The 11,861-nt window shown below is 43.7% G+C and overlaps 1 pseudogene; it reads left to right on the top strand.

Moving 5' to 3' along the window:
- The first annotated feature begins 10,048 nt into the window (after window positions 1-10,048).
- Window positions 10,049-11,071, top strand: LOC142840417 (Y-box-binding protein 1 pseudogene; annotated as a pseudogene).
- Window positions 11,072-11,861: the final 790 nt, after the last annotated feature.

The following is an 11,861-nucleotide window of genomic DNA, read 5'->3' on the forward strand; positions in this document are numbered from 1 at the left end:
ACTACTCTGATGCCATGGAGAGGTGTAGGGCCTGATCCCATAGTGTTGCAGCCCATGTGGGGCAGGACCAGCCCTTCCACTCTGATGATACAGGAGTTTAATAGGTTTTGAAAAGCAGCTTGATCCTGCTAGGATGAGAATATCCAGTTGCAAAGCTCAATGGAAGCATGCAGTCCCTCAGAATTTTGAACACTGAAATATGTGTGTGGAAAATGTGAACAGCCAGCACACTGAAGATGGAACCTAGCAGGGTGTGGGTTTAGAGACCTTAATCACAGACCTTAAAGTACTACCCAAACTCTGGACCCGCCAAAGGAATCGTTTCAAGGTTTAGGCAAAGACAAAACTTCCAAAAAAAGACCACAACATTTCAGGAAATGGTAGCAAGTGTGGACAAATGGGACCCCATGAAATGATACAGCTCCTGTACAGGAAAGCACTTCGCTTAACAGGGTGAAGCGACAGCCTATAAGAAGGGAAAAATTTTGTCACTATGCATCTGAGAGGAGTTTAGTGTTCACAGATAGTAAAGAACTGAATGACTTCAACACCAAAACCCAATAAGGCAATCAATAAATGCACAAATGAAATGAGCAAACACTTCTCCAGAAGTTAAGTACAAATGGCCAATAAGTTCATGAAAACATTGAACATGTTTAGTCATCAGGGATACATGGCTCAAAACCACACTGCAGTTCCATCTCACCCTGGTCAGAATGGAATAATCATTAAGAAAACAACAGCAATGCGGGCAAAGATCCTGGGGAAAGAACGCTTATGGGCTGCCAGTGAAAATTTAAATTAGTCCAGCCTCTCTGAGCATTACTATCAAATTCCACTAATAATAGCACTACCATAAAATCCAGCTGTAACTCTCCCTGGAATGTACCAAAAGGATCCGTGTACTACAGACATGCAAGTGTATGTGTATCTCCAGCAGTATCGTTTACAGTAGCCAGGCCATTGACTCCACGCTCTTATCCATCTACAGATGAGCGGATGATGTAAAGGGGACACCATTATACAATGGAAGTCTGTTCAGCCGTGAGGAAATAAACTTTGTGATTTCGAGGACAAGAGATAGAACAATACTCAGGAAAAGAAGAATCCTGTAATTTTGATCATTTACAATCTCTCATTCTCTCCCTGCTCCAGCTCTCCCCTCTATCTCTGTATCTATCTATGTGTATCTATGTGTCTATCTATCTATCTATCTATCTATCTATCTATCTATCTATCATGATGTGTGTGTTTGACAGCAAAGTATGCCAGGGTCTAGTTGGCAATGGAAAGGGAGAAGGGGAAAGGAAGTAGAGCCATGAGTTGGTAATGGCACAAAACAGACTGACAGGACTTGCTAGTTTGAATGGAGCTCATCACTGCTCAAGGACTATGAGGTAATCACCTTTAACATGACTTCACTGTTACATTTGCCTTTCCATTAGGCTCTGTTGACCAAAGAAATTATTAGCTCACCACTGACATTCATCGCTCTTTTAAGTTTATGAAGTCTATGAATGCAGTAATGTTATCTAGTCTTTCTTTCTGTCTTATTTGATATCCAGTGTAGATGAACGTATTTTCTACTGTTTCTTAGGTATATTTTGAAAAAAAACAACAATAAAGAAAGCAGAAACTGACAAACAACTTTATCAAAAGCCTAGTGTGACAGACTGAACAGCTTGGCTTAGCCCAAGCATCTACTAGTTTTCTAGTATTAAATTTGCCCAAAGTTTCTTTCTTTTTACAAACATTTATTGTGTTACTACTTCGAGAATTTCTTTGAAATGTATATTGTGTCCACATTTTCCTCCTCCAACAACTCCCCTCTCTTCCACTCTTCACTCCCTCACAAGTTCGTAACTTCTTTTGTAATTACAGAGAGACAGAGACAGAGAGAGAGAGACAGAGACAGAGAAACAGACAGACTTAGAGATAGCCATCCTACAGAGTCTATGTTGTTATGCTCATGTATTTTTGTTTGTTTGGGGTTAAATCTTGTCTCTGGGAAGACTGATTCTCCTTCTCTCCACTATGAATTGCCCTTGACTCTTCTTCTAGGGGTGAGCCTTATGAGAGTTCCCTCAGTCATGGTGGATGTTGACTGGAGTTAGCAATGTACAGGCCACGTTTAGGCAATCATATTGTTAACATTACATGGCTGCCACTCTTCTCACACAGAGAGGACACAATCTTCTAGAAGTCTTCCTGGTCCTCGGGCCTTCTAATCATCCCCCAAACTATCCCATGCCCGTTGTGTGTAACAAAACTTTGGCTGGGAAGGCCCAACATTCATGTCTGTTCTCCCGTCCTTAAGAAGCCCATGACAGAGCAAATTACAGCTTCCAACAACGTCCAGCCTGGTGAACCAATGAGTGTTCTTGTGCTTACTTACAGGAATGTGGGTAAGAGGTTACTTACAGCAGCAGAAATGACTCAAAGACAGTTGCATCACCAAGGCCTACCTCAGCTTCAGTGACAGTCACAAAGCTGGGAACCTGGAGCACACTGCACAGCCTGCAGGCAGCTCATCGGTCTGGAGAATGGCACTTCAAACTGACTCATTGGTCTAATCTCTTCCAGGCAATTCAGCTAGTTCCTGTTCCTCCGGCCATTGGTCTGGACTCTGAGTTTCTTTGCTGCTTGGCTGGTCTGGAAGCCATTCTCAGCTTTTATTGATTACCCTGGCAGAGAGGACTTTAGGCAATCCAGTCGGGTTCTGGGATTCCCTGAGGCTACTTTGAGATACTCCCTCACATTGCCTTTCCCCATGAACCCACTAAAGTCTACCCCAAGATGTTTTATGAATCTAATGTTAGGATTGTATTGTAGATGTACCAATCTGGGATGGAGCCCATAAAACTAGACAGGAGACAGAAATTTGTTTCCTAAATGAGAACTGGCATCTGGAGGATGGAGCTGAGCTCTACCCTACTGGAGGACACTGCTGTGTGAGAAAGGACACCCATGTGTGTGTGCGTGCCCAACACACGCACATACATACACAAACACCCGTGTGCAGCTGACCTCCCCATACTCACCTCCCAACAGATGTTCAGCGCCCTGGAGGAGAAAACTTTCCTCAAGGATGGACAGAGCAGGCCTCCCCCATTTCCTTTGCTCTGCTAGAATCACTCTGATCCCTTACCCTTCTGGTGGGGACTCCTGCCACTGCCACTGGAACCTCTCTAGCAACCTAGGAAAATAAAGCCAAACACAATTCATTCTGTGATGCTGCCATCTGGTGGTCATGTCATTTTGTTAGCTCAGTTCTCAAATCTTGGTTCTCCAGTAGTGAGGAGGAACAAGAGATTAACCTAGTTAATTGGCCAAAAAAAAAAAAAGTCTGCTGACAAAACAACGCTGGGTGACCACAGATGCCAGGAATCCATGTTTTGCATGGCCCTGAGTCAGATGGACATCCATTGCTGTGCTGCTTCACAGGTTTTTTTTTTTCATTTTCCCTCTGTTCCTCATTGGCATGGCAGAGGAATAGCATCCAAATCCATGTGAACAGGTATCATTAGAGCAGACTTTTGGGAACAGAGGCACTGAGATCCCCAGTGAGGGGGATAAGCTGTCCACATGGGTCCTCAGTCAAGCGGCCATCCGTCTTTGAGAGATGTGTGCACCTGAGCAGAGAAGGGAGGGGGTAGAACAAGCCTCCAGAACAGGGCATGGACTGCCTCTGAATCCAAAGCCAACATAGACTGTCAAAAACCCCTGAAACTCTGGATGAGATGAGCATTTGGAAAACTCTGGGACGTGACCCTTTCCTGTCCCTGGAGAGTACTAGGCAATAAAAGCTTCCCCAAGAAGAGACATGGTGTCACAGCTCATCTCCATGTGAAGTTGAGGATAGAACTCTGTAGGCATCTGTGCGTCTTGTCTCTGCTCTGTTACTCTACCACACAAATGTCACCATTTTATGACTTCTAGAGAAGGACATCAGTATCAAACAAATTGTTCATTCACACGGCATTCAAGCCATAGAGAGTATGAGTCTGTTAAATATGTTGGTAGGCAGTGCGTTCATTTGGAACTCGGGCGAGAGACCTCTTCCTAATTCAACAAAAGACAAGGCTCCCTTACACCCACAGAGACAAAGCAGCTACAATGGTTAGTAGTAATGACTGGATTCCAGCACAACCCAGTCCTCTCGGTGTTTGCTGTTATCGAGACATCTATAACAAAACACCTGTATACAGGCAAACTGCTCACTGTTCTGCTTGGATCTGAGCAACAGGTACTAGATGAGCAAAGCAGGTTTGCTACCGTGGCTCTCCAAAAGCATTCTGTCACTCTGAAATATGCTTCCTGAAGCATCGGGGCCATAAGGACAGGTAAAGCCTACATGGGGAAAGTCAGTTCAAGTAGCTCCCAGACTCAGTCAGAAGGACTCACTGCTGGAGAAACATCCTCACAGCAGACAGTGCTCTTGCCACAACACAAGTCCTTACCCGGACAGACCCAATTACTCCCTGCATCAAGAGTTCTATCGTGCCTTTGTCAGGGGCAGAAACGAGCACAAAATTGGATTGACAACAAAGTCCTGTTTATTAAGACGAGCACGGTGTCTAGATGACTGAGTTAAACTGAGCCCACCTTGGGAGTCACTGCAGCCTGAGGAACAAGCTACTGACCATATCAGCCAGGTCACCAGGCAAACTGCCACCTCCTCCCCACACCGGCTCTTATTTGATGTGTGATGGAGCAGGGAATGACCAGCATTTTCAAAACAAGCAAGTACGGTTGTGGTTGACTTTTTGCCAATGGTGTGTGGTGATATTTTGTTGATGCTTTAACAATTAAAGCTTGCCTGAAGATCAGAGTACAGAGCTAGTTAGCCATAGAGGTCAGGCAGTGGTGTTGCACACCTTTAATCCCAGCACTAGGGAGACAGAGGGTAGGTGGATCTCTATGAGTTTGAAAGCAGCCTAGTCTACAGAGTGACTTCCAGGACAGCCAGGGCTGTTAAAGAGAGAAACGCTGTCTTGAAAGAAATGAAAGAAAAGCAAAACAAAACACTGTAAGAACATGCAGAGTGCATTGTGCCTCTGCTGAATCCTGAGCTCCTCTCTCTGCCGAGTCATGTCATTCCTGTATCCACCTCCCAAGTGCTTGCATTAAAGGTGTGAGCCACCACTGTTTGGCTCTGTTTCTCTTTTAGACTGGATCCATCTTCTCTAGCCCAGGGTGGCCTTGAACTCATAGAGATCTCTCTCCCTCTGCCTCCCAAGTGCTGGGATTAGAGGTGTGTGCCACCACTGCCTGGTATCTATGGCTAACTACTGTGACTACCTCCATACTCTGATCTTCAGGAAAGCCTTATTCATTAGATTACACACTAAATATCACCACAATTCTCTTAGCACAAGAATAAAGTAGATAACAAGCCAGCTGTGGTGGCGCATGTCAGTAGGATTTGCCGAAGAAGGCAGAGGCAGGAAAGTCATGAGTTCGAGGCCAGCATGGAAATATACACACAGTTATTCTGTACCATTGGAAAAATCCATCTTCAGCCTACAGGTCCATAGTATCTGGCAACTTTTCCATGAAGCAGGAAATTTGAAAGACTGTTTCGCCTGTATTGGCAGTTTGTCAGTCACTTTCTTCTGTGTCCTGCAGGTAGCAGTGTTTGGTTGTATAATGAACAAGTAGGACATTTCTTATAATCCCAAATGACTTTTGTAAATGTTTGTGTTGCTTATGAACGGTTAATGGTCACAGTACATTTATAAAATACAAAAATAAGGGAATTATGATACAGAGATCAATAATTTGCATTGGTATGGATTTAAGTATATTGATACAAATATAAGGTCAAATTTGATACTCTATATATGTATTTCTTCACTTCTTTAAGGTATTTTGTTTGTGCAGCTCATTTAAAAATGTAATGTATAATTAAAAGTCGCAGATTAATAGATAGTCATTTATAATCGTCAAACTTGTAGGCATGTTAGATTTTTTGGATATGCAGAGATTATATTTCAGTTACATACACAATCTTCAAAACTTCAAAGAGCTACAGCATATGGCTTTGAAAACGTTTTAAAACTTAGACTTTTCTCATCAGTGAGACGTCTGCTTCTGGCAGCACCAATTGCTTCAGAGAGGTTGATGGTCATTGAAGAAACCATTATGGATTTGCTTTCAATTGAAGAGGCTGTCCATTTGGACAAGAAAATGCTATCGCCTGGACTTCTTGATGTTATGCTGTACTGGACGTGCAGGACCCACAGAGAAATGACTGCTGAACTTCCCAAGAGAAGGTGAGACAGTCCTTTGGGGTTCCTGCTTCACGAAAGAGTCTTCTAGACATTCTGAAGGACACAGAAGAGAGTGACTGACAAACTGTCAATATAGGTGAAACTGTCTTTGAAGTTTCTTGACTGTCTTATTTTGATCCAAATGGCTAGGCTACCTAGTACCTAGTAACATCCCCTCCTCTATCCATGCTAAGGAAAGGGAATGACTGTCCACATTTATTCTGTCAGAGGTGTGACTCCCACAGGACCATGTGTCCTTATGGGGAAATGGCTCATTTATCATTGAGCAGAGCTCACTAAGATCACAATAGCCATGTAGTCTCACCATCGTGATGGAGAGATCATCAAAATGGAGTCCACTGTGCTATTTGGCTGGGTTTTCGTTGACCACAACATCACAATGGAGACAACCACATGCAAGGGCACCATATAGGTTAGTGACACCATGAACATAGCTAATGTCAGGTACTCCACTGCCGCCAAGATTAATGTAAGCACATGCAATGAACCATAATGGTGGCACCCACAAAACTTCCCAGTGCCACTGATCCCTCAGGAGATTACCTCATCCATTTCTGTCAAACTAAGGAAGAGGAAGATGAACTCTGGTTTCCTGTTTGCTTTTAGTTTTTCAGCTTTGTTTTGTTTTCATTTTGATACATTGCTGCACATGCTAGAGTTGCAGGTTTGAAAACAGTTTTCCCAGACATTTACCTCAAACAGTAGCCAGGTAACAAATGCACCTGGCCATTTGGACAGCTAGACTAGGAAAGTTCCTGTGATTTTTCAGGAGCCCATGGAAAACGTGGGAAGGACACCCCACATAGGACCCAAGGGATAGAAAGCCAGGGCTAGAAAAGATGTAGCAGGGAGCATCTGCAACAGCTGGAGGCCCAGAGCCATCTTACTTGGGGTGGATGCTGGATGGAGGCTCTGCTGCCTCTTCAAGCCTCTCTTTCTCCATTGTATCTCCAAGCCTATTTATTACTGAAGGAGAAAGAGAATTATTTACCTGCTTGGGATCCTTCATTTCTGTTACAAATTTTTTTTTCTTTTTGGGTCTTCTTCGTTCTCTCTTTTTAATATTTCTGCACGACTGACCCTTGGATACTCCTGGTTTTGTTTTGCTTTCAAGTTACAATGACAGGGAGAGGTTGAAGAAATGAAGAGGCTGATGCCATCCCTCTGCCTGTTCTCTCAGTTTGAATTAATGTTGTTCCCCATTCTTTAGATGACAGGAACATAATGACAGACTGCACCATAGGAAGGGATTTATCCTTTAAATGCTGCTTCCCAGTGCTGCCTGGTACAGCTGTGACTCGGGCAGTGGGTCACTCGGGCTGTGGCAATTTGGATATATGAAATCTGAAATTCAATCAGGAGCAAGTCTTTAGCCCAGTTCCAGGGTCTCAGTCACTACAGGATATTCAATCAGCCATTCTCCCTAGACAGAGCCAAACAGATACAGAATCAGGATTTTGTGACCCTTATGCCCCCACCCTGCATTTGTTAAATGAAGTAGGCCCATCTGTGGGGCAATGAATTCACAAGTTGGCCATGAGTCAGGGACCGGAAAAAAATCTGTCATGGCTTATTTACACACATGACCTGAGTGTGTCATGTCTCCTTCCTGAACTTGCACACCAAGGATCCAGAAACAACCCCTTGCTGTTTTGTATCGCCCACCCTAATCATCTACGTGACATTAGCAGAGGACTCATAGCTAGGGCATAGGCCAGGCTGCCTCATGTGTCAGGGTCTCCAAAGTCCTGTGAGGGATACAGGTAAGTGGGAGAGGTACTTCCATCTTTCTTTCTAAGAACTACCTGCATTTTTTTTTTGAAAACCTGGCGATTCCTACACTACAAAAATCAAACCAAACACAGTCTATATGCTTCCTCTAAGCGAAAAATTGTGCTTTCTCTGGTGGCTGCCTATGATACACTACCCTCCAGGTTTCCATAAATGTTTTATGGCCACAGCATTTTAAATTTATTTTATTTCTTCATTTATTTTATTTATTTATCACATTTTAGAAATATTTACATTACATCCAGATGATAACTTCATATCCCTCTCTTCTCCCAACACATTCCCCACCTCTCTTCTGCCCAGGTCCTGTCCACTCTTCCCATTTCTATTCAGAAAAGTTCAGGCCTCCCATGGATATCAACAAATATGGCATATCAAGTTACAGTAAAACTAAGCACCGCACCTTGATTTAAGAATGGGCAAAGCAAATCAGTAGGAGGAACAGGGTCAGAAAAGCCATCAAAAGAGTCAGAGACAGTCCCTGCTGCTACTGTAAGGAGTCCCACAAGAGGACCAAGCTACACAACTGCCACATATATGCAGAGTGCCTAAGTCAGTCCCATGCAGGCTCCCTGACTGTCAGTTTGGTCTCTGGGAACCCTATGAGCTCAGGTTACTTGATCCTGTGGGTTTTCTTGGGATGTCCTTGACCCCTCTGTCTCTACAGTCCTTCTACCCTCTCTTCAGCAGGATTCCCTGACCTCAGTCTAACGTTTGACTGAGAATCTCTGCTTCTGTTTCCACAGCTGCTGGATGAGCCTCTCTGATGACTACTGAGCTAGGCACCAATCTGTGAGCTGGGCAGAAAATCCCTAGCTATCATCACACTGACATTTCTTTCCTCCAGCTGTGTTTGGGTCCATCCAAGGTCACCTTCCATTTTCTGGGTCCTGGTGCTGTAGGAAAAGTCAGGAGTGGACTCACTCTCCTGGCATGGGTCTAAGGCTGAACCACTCATTTGAAGGGTATTGGTTTTAGCTTTCCTTTAAAAATCTGATAGAATTTTGTGCTGAAACAATCTGGCCCTGGGCACTTTTGGGTTGGTAGATGTTTAAATGCTGCTTCTATTCCTTGAGGGTTATAGGTCTATTTACATTACTTAGCTGATGTTGATGGAAAGTTGGTACATCGTTTACATAGAGAAAATGTCTATTTCTTTCAGATTTTCGAATTTTGTATAGTAAAATTTTTAAATAACGACCTAATGATTCTTTGGATTTCCTCAGTTTCTGTCATTAAGACTCCGTTTTGATTTTGGATTTTGTTAATGTGGATAATCTCTGTCTTTTAGTTAGTACAGATAAGGGTTTGTCTTTCTTGTTGATTTTCTCAAAGAACCAACTTCTGTTTAATTGATTCTTTACATTGCCTTCTTTGTTTCTATTCTGTTTTTTTCAGCCCTCACTTTGAATATTTCCTGCTGTCTACTCCTCTTGGGTGTGTCTACTTCTTTCTGTTCTGGAATTTTCATGTGTACTATGAAGTCACTGGTATGAGAATTCTCTCATTTCTTTATGCAGGCACTTAGTGCTGTGAACTTTCCTCTCAGCACCACGTTCACTGTGTCCCATGAATTTGGGTAAGTTGTACATTCATTTACATTGAATTCTAGGAAGTCTTTCATTTCTCTCTTACTTCTTCATTGACTGGGTGGTGATTAAGTAGAGAGCTGCTGAGTTTCTCTGAGTTTGTAGGTTTTCTGATGTTTCTGTTGTTGTTGTAACTCAACTTTAATCCATGATGGTCTGTTAGGTGACAAGGATACCTTGAGATTTCCTTTATTTGTTGAGACTTTCTTTGTGACCAAGTTTGTGATCAGTTTTGGAGAAGGTTCAGTGAGGTGCTGTTAACCTCTAATTTTGTAGTTGTCTTTTCCTAGGTTTATTTAAGAATGTCTTTCTTCTCTCCTTAAGGGCCTCAATCCTCATCACAAAGTTGGTTTTACGATTGTTTTCTAGAGGTTGATGGACACCGAGAGTGGACAGCTGGCCCCAGAGAGCCCCGAGAGCACCACTGAGGCTGCTGATCTAGTCACCAATCCACCAGTGGAGAAGACACAGCAGTCCCTGCAGACTGGAGTCACCGCTACAGTAGCCACTACCAGTGAGGCAAAGACCCAGCAGCCAGCTGATGCTGCTGATGCCATCCTCAGGGCTGGAGATACCAAGCCTGGCTCTATGAGCAGCAGCGCAGGCAGTGACATCCCAGGCTGTCTCACACCAGCAGTGCCGGCCATCAGGGAGAAGAAGCAAATCGCAAGGAAGGTTTTGGGCATAGTTAAATGGTTCAATGTCAAGAAGGGTTACGGCTTCATCAAGGTAAATGACACCAAAGAAGACATATTCGTCCACCAGTCTGCCATAAAGATAAATAACCCCAAGAAGTACCTTCGCAAGGTAAGAGACGGAGAGTCTGTGGAGTTTGATATTGTTGAAGGAGAAAAGGGTGCAATGGCGTTAAATGTTACAGGCCCCGGTGGAATAGAAATTCGAGGTGGTAAATATGCATCAGAGCATAACCAGTATAGATGCTATCGAGGTCGTAGGGGTCTTCCACGTAATTCCCAGCAATATTACTGGAATAGGAAGAGTGGGGGAAGGAAGGAGCAATCAGAATGCACTCATGAAGGCCAAGCTCAACAAGACCAGCAAAGACAAGTGATGGAGGGTGCTGGCCAACAAGGTACAAAAGGGCGAGGTGTACCTGTGAGACTGGATAAGTATCGCAATTACAGACCACAGTTCCGCAGGGGCTCTCCTTGCCAAAGACAGCCCAGAGAGCACAGCAATGAGCTCTATGAGGAAAATCAAGGAGAGGAGACCCAAGGTCAACAGCCACCTCGACGTCATAATCACTGTAACCTCAATCACCAACAAAGATGCCCAAAGAATTCCAACCCACAGTGTCGGAAAGAAACACCAAAGGCATGTGATCCACCATATCAGAATCTGTGTTCAGCCAAGACCAAGCAAGGCGTGACTGAGTAAATGCCGGGTTACCATCGATACCATCACGTGGTCTGCAAATCCAAGAAGAAATGGAGATGAAATACCAAGAATAAGTAATGAACATCAAGTGTTTTCTTTGGACAGTTGACTGGATACAATAGAAATATCAGCATTAACTATGCAGCATGTCTTACCTAACAAATGTGTTGTGTATTTTTAATTTGGTGTTTCTCAATACACCTTCAATGTTCTTTAAATTATGCCAACCAACTGCAAACACCTCTAAATAAAGGTCTTAAATACTAATTCCAGAAGATCATTTCTTGTGCTTAGGCTGTGTTGGAATATCAGGGCATGCTGTACTAGAATGGCTGGGCTCTGGTGGTGACATAGTGCCCTGTGCTTCTGGTGGTGTAGGGTGTTTCTACCTGGTTTTGAAGGAGTGGGCCTGATCTGTGGGTATAAGAGTTTGAATGTAATTGGCCCCTATAATCTAATGGGGAGTAGCATTAATAGAAGAAGTAGATTTGTTGGAGTGTCTATGGCCGTTTTGGAGGAAGTGAAGGTTGTCACTGTGGGGTGGGGTTTGAGGTTTTCTATGCTCAGGATACCACCCACTTTCTCCGTCAACTTACTGTTATCTGCAAGATGTGGGAGTCTCAGACACTCCTCCCGCTCCATGTCTGCCTGCATCCCACCATGTTGCTGAGGTCAGGCATGTGTCAGGCATGTCCCTAAATAGAAGCCTAGAGACCATTGTGTAAAGTTGGGGAATTGAAGCCTGGGTTGCCTTGAAGACACAATGTTTTAGAGATGTCAGAGTCATGGG

This window comes from Microtus pennsylvanicus, chromosome X (genome assembly GCF_037038515.1).
Source record: "Microtus pennsylvanicus isolate mMicPen1 chromosome X, mMicPen1.hap1, whole genome shotgun sequence".
Taxonomy (NCBI): domain Eukaryota; kingdom Metazoa; phylum Chordata; class Mammalia; order Rodentia; family Cricetidae; genus Microtus; species Microtus pennsylvanicus.